Below are 10,196 nucleotides of genomic sequence, written 5' to 3' on the forward strand. Positions count from 1 at the left end.
GCTTCCACCTCCCTGTTCCTTGAAACTGCTTGTTCTCATTAGTGATCATGTCATAGTCCTTTACCAATTAAAAAAGTCTTACACGATAGTCCCTCTAGATGGTTTCTGATTCTACCATTTCTCCTGATTCCTCACTAGCCTTTAATAAAAGTGATACTTCTCGTAGCCTCAGAATTTCCTGCTTGAAATAAGCTTTCAAGTAGCATGTGTGTATTAGCCAGGCTGACTGAAGGCAGAGGTAATAGGAGAACTGGGAGACCTTTTAATGAATATTTTCAATATAATAAGATTCATGTGACAGGACTCCAGAAAAAAAGACATTAGACAAATCAAAAATTAAGTCCAATGGGCATAATTTAAAAATGTTTTACTTGATTCAGTAGAATCTGTTCAGTTTTCTTTCTCAGGAGTGCTGTGAACTTCTGTTTTTACTATTTATTCTTGGCTCACTGTTTGTATTCTGATATCACTTCACACAGAAAAAGATTGCCTCTTGGACAGTTCAGTTACACATGCTGTTCAAGTGATCCTGACAAGGATGAATGGTAATAAAAGTTGTCTATCCTTTGAACGTGATTTGGATTACACTGCAGAAATTACATGTCAATATTGGCTAGAGCTGTATGGGGGATATACACAAGAAATAGAGGGTTATATGTGGACATGATTTGTCATTCCCCTCTTGACACCACTCACTCTAAATGCCTGTTCTTTATTTATAGGCAAGAAGCATGCTGACATTTCAATATTCCTTCAGCTCAACAGTTCAGAGTACAGTCACAGCAAGAAAAGCAACATGTGTAACCATGAATAGCCTGAGATTCATTTCACCAGATTTTCCAAGAATTTAATTTTAAATTGAAAGGTAAGCCACAATGCTAATTTTACAGGAGTTTTGAAAAGGGGAGGTCAAATTTTAGGGTTAAAAACAAGATATGTGAATAGCATTCATGAGATAATGAAAAGACTGAAAAATGGCATACAAAATTCCCTTTCCATTTTAGTAGCAATTACAGGAGACAACAGATGCTGTCCTGTCATGCAACATAATGTTTTACTTTATCTAGTTCTGGGCTTTAATTGTATTACTAGGGCCAAAAGTCAATCGTCTTAGTTTATTTCTATGAACTGTGTCTTCGTTATTGACAGAAATGATCATGTATATATAAACACATGCAAATGTGTGACACAAATAAAAGTTGTGCTATTGTAATTAGAAGGATTAAAAAAGTGTATGAATTGAATTAGACTCCAGGAAATGTCATTAACATGCCAGAGTACTGTGATCATGAGGACATTAGAAATATTGTAACAGTGATGATTTTCCATCTCTCATGCCCCGTTTGATTGTAATTTTTGTCATACATTTGGAAATCATGAAAATTTATAGTTGTCCCCTGAAAGTTTTGACCTGGTAATGATGTAGAATGAATATGATAATTCTGCTAGTAGAGGGCAAGAACGTCGAAGTATTTCAGAGTAAACAAGATGGACATTACATCTTGCAAATACAAGATATTTTGGTATTTTAAGTTAGCAAGAACCATTGCACTCAGGCAAAAATTCACTTCCTGGGGAGAACAGGAAGTGTAATTTAAGTGTTTTCATTCACTAAATCTGTTTTTAAACTCTCCAGAGAAAAATCAGACCTGTAAATTTTCAGAAGTCTTGAACAAATGCCAAAAAAAAAGAACGAGACTGGAAACATTTAAGCATGTCACTTTTCCAGTTGTTAACACACCAGGTGTAATGTTAGCACATGTGAACCTGTCTAGCACTAAGCAGTTACTTTTTTTTTTCCAACAAGACATTTTTCACCAAGAAACAAAAATAAAAGTCCTTCCAGACTCAGAAATTTCTGATTCAGCCAACATTATGTCAATATTATTTGTCTTCAGTGGCTAACAACTTGCAAGCTGGAGAATTAATAACCAGACTTAAGTTGCCACCATTCACTAATGAGGCTGGAACGTGACCTGCACACCTAACCAGCCATGAATAAAAAAGAAAAATCTCAAGGCTCATTTACTACAACTGTCAAACTAATGCATTTTCTTTCGTGCTAATTCAAAGAAGGATGAGCCCTAGTGCTGCAGCAGTATATCAACATTCAGCCAGTGTAAGCACCAGAGTAAAACAAGAGACAATTTCCTCCAGAAATTCTCAAATACATGTTTTTCTTTTGCTATAAACGTTTCTAATGTCTTGCCCTGGAACTGGACAATAAACCCTTATTAATCCCCTTGGAAGGCTGTTTTTCCTGTAATTGTGTGAGATGGGACCAAGGTTTTAGCTGTATATTTTACATTCTCCTTTTGCAAATTTTGTCATTCCTTTCTCAGTCTTAAATCATTGCTTTGCCAATAATAATTGTGTATGCCAGAGCTATCAACAGTAGAAAATGCCATATGTTGCTATACAGATGAAACGCAGAGAGAAGAGTAGCTCAAACCTGCCTTCTTTATATGCACCTCTCCAATCTGGGCAAAAGGGGAGAGTACTTTAGATTTCACAGCTGAGTTCTAGATCAAAAACTGTGTTTAAATTATATTTTCAATTATATCAGAACATCTCACTTGCTTTCCCTCAACTTGAAGGAAGTCTGAAATTGTTGTCCAGATACAAATTCAGGGCGTGACCGTATCCATAGATTTTCAGAGTATAAAGGCTGTGTTACAACCCTGAAAGTTTTGTGGAATAAAGATGTCTCTGAGAGAGCTGCTTCAGGATTTGTAGATTGTTCCTGGCTCCAGCACGGTGCTGAACACATGACTTTTGTGAAAGCATTCCAGAAACTGATTCTGACACTCTCTTCCTTATTTTCCAGACCATTGAACTCTTACTGATAGGAGACTGAACACTGTAGAGATCCTTTAAACAACTTCTGGTATTTAAACAGCATCAGGAGGAGGGGAGTTCACAGTAGATATAAAAGATTTCTTTCCGTGAAGCAGCTCCCGAACTGATAAAGTTAACCCGAGATAAGCATTTAGGGGATTTTGTCCATAAAGACAATTTAGTTAGTCAATGGGAACAGCCGGAGAGAGTGTAGAAAGCACAGGTGAGTGTGTCTGGAATCCTTTTTGCCCTACTAATTCCTGGATGCCACTTCCTGTCCTTGGAAACAACAAAAACCCGTGTAAATTGAGTGAGGCCCTTTTCGGAAAGAGGAGGAATAGCCCATACCTCCTCTCATGGTGTAAAAGCCCAGGAAATTCTACCCAGGCTTTTCTCTGCCTTTCATGCTTTCCACACTCCTAAAGGTTTCTGCTCGGCAGCCCCTTGAAGAATGTGGCATTTCCTTTGAGCTAATGAAATTGCAAAAAGCAGCTGTAAGATTTGGACAGAATGGGCTGTTTCTCTGTGAGGAAAGAGTGCAATTTCTTTATGGGTAAAGGAATAAACATTGTGAAAAATAAACAGTATGAGTAGCTGCAGTCTGAGGAAGGCAGAGGTTTGGGGCAGGCTAGAGGAGTTACCATATATATGCATTGGGGAAGAGTAGAAGAGACTACGGTGACATAAAATGCTGCAGAAAAGAAGATGTGAAGGAAGTCTAAAAAGGTTTGAAAATCATGCCTTAGGGAAAATCCAAGTGCTTCAGTTTTCAGCTGAGAACAGCTGTGCACAGATCTCACTCGGAAACTGGCTAGCGCAAAGCTCTGGTGTAAGGTGTGAGTTTTCTGTGAGAAATTGTCCATCCAACTCAGGATTTTGCCAACAGTATTGCAAAAATGCCGCTAACCTTCAGCAGTCCAGACCTAACTGGGAGCTCCAGACATTTGGCAGACATTTGGTTTTCACTTATGTAACTAAAACAGAGGAAATTTGTTTACTGTTGTGCCATCACATTATAAACTTTAACTTTGTATTTTTTTAATCACATGAATCTTTTTCTTTTGAATGACACAAACCTATGATTATACTTGGTGAATACAGAGAAAAATTCTGAACCCAGTAAATGTGCATATGTCTATGCAAAGTAATAAGGAGGTAAAAAAATAGGATAGGGCCTCTGTTGTTGGACTACATTGCTAACAAACCCCAACATCAGAGTTTAGCAAGAGGTCATTGGCACTAAAAACACCAGACAGCTTCGCAGTAGCAGTGTATGAATAACGTGAAACTATTTCTGGGAGTGAGAAAAAAGAATAGTTCTGCAGCTCAATTTTTCATCTGTCTAAATAGTATAGGTATCTGCTTGATTACTTGCGAGTTGTCAGTTCAGAAACTACAGTTGTTTAAATAAATATGTGTAACTGGAGTGCAGGACCCCTAAAAACCTAGCAAAATAGATTCTTGCAAGCATGAGTATGAAATACATAAACCCCCTAATTGATGTCAAGCCTTAAGGCTCTTTAAAGCCAGCACGGAGGCCCTGATGATGAGGATGCTTGTCATCATCTATTCCTCTGTTAATATTTGATGATTAGAGTAAGGGTTGTGGTATAAAATTGAAAAAGACAGGACTGATACTATCACGTAGGATTATTTTTATTTTTCCCTTAAGTACTACTGAGGTATGCAGGTCCTTCCTTCTTATCAGATAAATTGAAAAATAAATGTCTGAGAAACACTGCTCTATCTTGCATCACATTTGGCTGGCTGGCTTAAAATAAGCAGGTGTCATCCAAAATTTGTCAAGGGTCCTAGCCAAGTACTCAATCAAAGCTATCAAACTGTTTTTCCATTCTTCATCTTCTACAAAAAGCAAATTGTTTTAAGAAGCTGTGTGTTGTTGAATGTGTGACTGAAAGACAATGTCTGTAACAGATCAAAATATTTTTTTTAAAGTCGTAAACTCGTAATATTCCAGTTGTAATAGTCTGTTTTGAATTTTTGAAAAACTTCCACATTAGAAAAGTGTTTTCCCATTAGCAAACACACATTAATGTAACTAGACTGCTACAACCTCATTAATATTAAACTTTTCAGCACTGAACTCACAAATAAGTAATTATAATACAATTATTTAATTGCAGAATTATCCTATTGGTGAATATTAACGTACCTTTACGAACACTTCTGGTAAGTGTGAACTGTGTCAATGTTCAGCACAAGAAAAACATGACAGAATGCCTGACTGCTCGCAGGTGGTACCTTGGAAAAAAAAAAACAAACAACAAAAAAACATGAGACTGCAAATTTTTGTATTGAACTGTGAAGATTATCCACCTGTATGTCATATATATTTACAGTGAAAGGCAGTTTACATGCATTTCATGGCAGAAGTACAGAAGGAAACAAAATCAGAGCTACTCATATCTGTAACCAATGTGAGAAACTCCTAAATTTACTGCAACAGACAAATATATGACCCTGCTTCACCTTTTGAAAATTCTTTAGGACTCTGTTTGCTGTCTTCTGTAAATTTTTCCCTTGTCAGCACTTTGCACTGCAGTGCAAACTGCAGCAGCAAAGCTGGACTCTCATCCTGTATCTTTTTAGGTATTAGACTCACGTGTGTCCAATGTGATAATACTTCTTACATCATGCTGTTGCCAGCTCACTTAGCACAGCATCCACACTGTCCACTGATAACTCTGTGGTTATAGAGTAAACATGAATACTTCAGAACTCAAATTACAAATCAATTTAGCCTTGACAGCCTCTCTTTCTAAGAAGCTTTTACTTCTGAACCAGCTCTTTTCCCTTCCATATGTCCTCACATTTTTCTACTTCTTTTCCTTATTCTCTTTAATCATGAAGGCAGTAAAAACAGATATATTTATTACCCTGTGAGTGATAATATTAATAAAGGAGAAAAATACTGTTAAGAGATGCTTGTTAACAGGAAAGGAGAGGAAAGGGTGCTTTTAGTCCACAAAAGTTGGAAAACAGCAAAAGTAACCAAATTATTTGTAGAACTAATTTAAAAACTAACAACTGTAAGAATCTCCATCTGAATAAGTTTCCCCACTTGACTGCCAATTTTTGGTCTTTTGAAATTACTGGATTTGCTGCTTTCATGCAGAGATCCTTCTCATTTTTTTGAGAGCAGTCTCAAATGCCCTAGTTTTGCGTGAAGATAATTTCCCAGTGTTTCAATAAGAAAGGTCCTTATTCCAGGAAATCAATAATCTTCTATTTTAATCTTCTTCACTCATCATAAAACCATCTACCTTTCGACTGACATCATGCCGATATGCTGGGAGCCACAAGCAGTTGTAACAATGCTACGAGAACCCACACTTAGCTGGAGACATTTCAGGAAGTCTGCAGGCTCCTGATATGTCATTCTCCAACTACACTAAAACCCATTGGACCAGCTGAACACAAGTGGAGATCAAATTATCAGATCTTGGCCCTCAGCAATGTCGGCTTCCTATACTGGCTATATTTCCAACGTCATTCGTTTATTGAATGAGACCCTTGTTATTTTTACTCAGAACAAAAATAATGTTGTCATGTCCAAAGGCTACATTTTCCCTTTTGAAAACACTCTTTTCCATCCTTTGCATTTTTAAAAAATCCTTTGTCTGCATTCTTTTGTGGTCTGAGGCTCCTGTATCTCGGCCAAACACTGATACATTCATTGCAGGCTTCAGCTGCTTTGCAGAACCTGAATAGACATTAAGGCTACACGGGCGACTTCAATTAAGCAGTTCCATAGAGCTGATATTTTTTGTTGAAAAACAGCGCCTTTTTGCAGGGCCAAACAAAGTGGCAATTCCAGGGATGCAAATCAGGACAAAATACTTAAAAAATAATAACTGCCAAGGCTACTAATTGTAAGCATTCAGCAGAGAGTACAAAGACCCACTTACCCAGTTGTTTCCTTCTTCTACTCTACCTGTGTGAAATTCCAAGTATATACATTACAGCAAAGATGCATATGACAAAGTAGAATTTCAGTAAGAAATTTCCAGATTTTAACAACAAAACTGCAGACTTTTTGAGACAATAAGGTTTGTTTTCTTGGAGAAGTGTAGCTATGAAAATATACAAAAGTCTTTTTATTCCTACGCACATGTACACAGCAGAGATTCTCACTGAAGTACAAAAATGCAATTATTTTTCCTTCACCCTGCTTGTAAGACACAAATACATGGCACTTCATGAAGGGCTTTAAAGCAGCATATGCCTCATGCTGATGTGTTCCTCTCAACTACCTGAGACTACAGCAAGTGCTCTGCTTCTTTTTTGTTCTTTTTTTTTTTACAAAACTTGTGCAACTTGCTTCTACATGTACTTTTTTATTTCTTTTTTATAATTTCTATAAGTTTATTTGCTGAAAAGTAAAAGAGGAACTTCGTTCCTTGACTTTCTGGAGAGAATTTCCCACATGGCTTTAATTCCTGCTGCACTTGAAATGGTTGGGTCCAATTCAACCCCCCCTCCTCTTTGTTTCCTTCTTCTCTTGGGCCTGGCAACCCAGCAGAAGTCTTTTTGTGTGTGTGTTCCAATCTGAGCCAAATTATCGCAAATTACTCTGTCTGGCCTAAGCTATTATTAGACCAGCCAGCAACTGTGGCTCTTTTGATTATTTCAACAGCTGGTTTTGTTGCTTGTCTAAAGACCCAAAAGCACAGCTCTCTCCTCCCTCTAGAAACTGCTTACCCAGATAAAGGGCTGTGTCAGGATCTGTTCCAAGACTGCTAAGGTAGATCTGCCATTGCTGTTCAGGAGCACTCTGGCAGAGACCCATCTATCTCCTGCAGACTTGTTAAAGCCTGCCTCCGTCCTAGGTACCTCCATTATTTACACACCTTTATCAGGTATCAAGCCAGTGATGTGTTGTTGCATTTGGCAGAAAACCCTAAAGCTGTTTATCACTTGAAAATACCAACATAAACTAGAAGTGAGGCACAGCTCATGGTATGGATGAGTGCATCTGGCAAGCACTCACTAGAAAATAATTACTTGTGAGAAATGGATCTCTAGGCATCCACCATCCGTATGTACTCCCTTAGAGTCCTTGCATGTTAGCCGATTTTGCAGCTGAGAGAACTGAAGAATATGTGAACATACTGTCTTACACATTCCTGTATATTACCCTACATACACTGTTTCTACAAGCATTTAAAACCTAAAAATCACATCTAAGCTTGAATGTTTGTGGCATTTGTACATTGGCAGTGTAAGTACAACCTACAGACAAACATATCCTGAAGGATTCTACCTACTTGTAAACAACGTCCTTTTGGAGGCAATTCACATTATTGAATGCATTTTGCAGTAAATGTTTCAGAAATATGATTGAAGTATTTCATGCAATGCTGCCTTGCATTTTAATTTCATTTAAATGCTGGGAATTTTTACTTGTTTCCAGTAGTACTGATTGGAAACCGTTTCCAGTACTGTTTCCAGTAGTATGTTGGTTATTGCTATCTGAATCTGGTGTCCACATATGAATTGTATCTTAGTTTGATCTCTTCCTTTCTGGTGAAATCCGTCTTCAATCAGTTCCAGGCATTTCCTGAACAGCTCCTCTAGCTCTAAAACTCAGGTCCCTGTCCCAAGTACATTTCCCTCTGGCAGAGCTCGTGATATGGCCAAGCGGTTGCTTCAGAGACTTCATCACTTTATTTTGGGTATTGCGCTTTCATTTTTATGTAGGACTTTCCCTGTGAATGCCAAGGAACTCCTGATGATCGTCAACATTAAGTACTCATGATCCTCCCATACTGTATTATTTGAGATTTTGGGGAATATTTTCTTAGTCATACCTGGAACTACTCTGTTCAGCATGTTTTTCTTAGGCCTAAGAACTTTCCAGATATGTTTTTCAGTTCTATATGCTTGGAGCCTCTCTGTTCATTCATCAACAGCAACAAAAGAAGGTTGTAATTCAATTTTTCTGGGCTCTTTGAATTTGTGTTACGTTCTATGGTACATTTCTGGTTTTTCCTTCCTTGGTAACTTTCCATGACAGCAAGCTTCCTTACCTTCCCTCCCCCGCAGCAGTAGTGAAACACCTAGTATAAAAAGGAGATATTCGGGAAGTGGAAGATGGATGGTCCTTGTCACTCTTTGTGGTTAGTGGAGTTTAGGAGCTGAATACAGGTGCTGCATTTTGTCTCTGCAGCGAAGAACCAGAACACAAACAACATATACTGTTTGTTTTACACGGGAGATCCTCTTTCTGTCTCTCACACATGCACATACCAGTGGCTTCCCTCTATTCTTCTGTTCTTCCTCATACTTTCTGCGTTAGAACTTCTTTTTTGTGGTTTTCTTTGCAGGTGAGGCTTTGCAACACAGCCATGTAGTGTATCTGCGGCAGCAGTGCTCCACTGAGGAACGTTGTATCCAGTTTCGATCATGTACGAGGCATGCTGAGCTTGCATTGAAATTTGTGAGGGGAGATGCTTTGACTAGCATGCAATCCACCCATGCAGAGGTCATCAGAAGCACGAGGCTTTTGAAAACACGTACCTGTAGTGGAAGGTTTGATTTGTCTGTTATATAGTCCTGCTGTACATCCAGTTTTATGCCTGGCATTGTGTCCTTATATAGTATAAAGCCGTACATCCTTCTAAAGTGTAACTATTATACCACTTGAACACTAAATATTCCGGTGAAAAAAAGGCTCTGTTAAGGAACAATGATGGTAAAGTCAAGCACTGAAACACTAAGAAATGCATAGACAATAATTTCTATTCATGCATTATGATATATTTTTCAGTTTTATGATCACATACATTTTTTTCAACCCGCATGACACGCTTTATTCAGTGTACAGAGTAGACGGTGCTTAGTGAGTCAGCACAGATATTGCTCAACATTAGGGTTACTCAATGTTTTGTTGTATCTTCCTGGTCTAATTTGTGGTCACATACTTTATTTATTTACTGTCCCTTATTCACTTGCTCTGAAGCTGAATTTAACTTCCTTATATGCTTTTTTTAGTGGTGCCTAATACGGAGTCATCTGTAAAAACATTTATGGCTTGGTTTTACAGTACCATATGACGTGAAGAAGCAATATAATTTCGATTTTAGGTATGGGCAACTGAAACCCAGGAAAAAAAAAAAAAAAAGCCAAAATTACACCTGACTTCTAAGTGTCCAACTTGAAACGTAGCCAGATTTTTCATATCACTTCTGCGCTGGGAGCATGTACCTCACCGGTTTCAAGTGCGTCCGTAAGATTACTTCTCCTTAAGTAGTTTAAACCACCCTAACGAACCCCACGCCAAGAAACACATCCTCCTGGCCGCGGATGAGAGCCGGCCGCCGTTTGAACGCCTGCCT

The 10,196-nt window shown here is 38.1% G+C and overlaps 1 long non-coding RNA gene across 1 annotated transcript; it reads left to right on the forward strand.

Annotated features, from left to right (window-relative positions):
• Positions 1–503: 503 nt before the first annotated feature.
• Positions 504–9,495, forward strand: LOC137665225 (uncharacterized). The gene is made up of 3 exons (XR_011048458.1): positions 504–545; positions 723–865; positions 9,186–9,495. It is a non-coding gene; the product is annotated as an uncharacterized lncRNA (long non-coding RNA).
• The last annotated feature ends 701 nt before the right edge of the window (positions 9,496–10,196 follow it).

Source organism: Nyctibius grandis, chromosome 6 (genome assembly GCF_013368605.1).
Source record: "Nyctibius grandis isolate bNycGra1 chromosome 6, bNycGra1.pri, whole genome shotgun sequence".
Taxonomy (NCBI): Eukaryota; Metazoa; Chordata; class Aves; order Nyctibiiformes; family Nyctibiidae; genus Nyctibius; species Nyctibius grandis.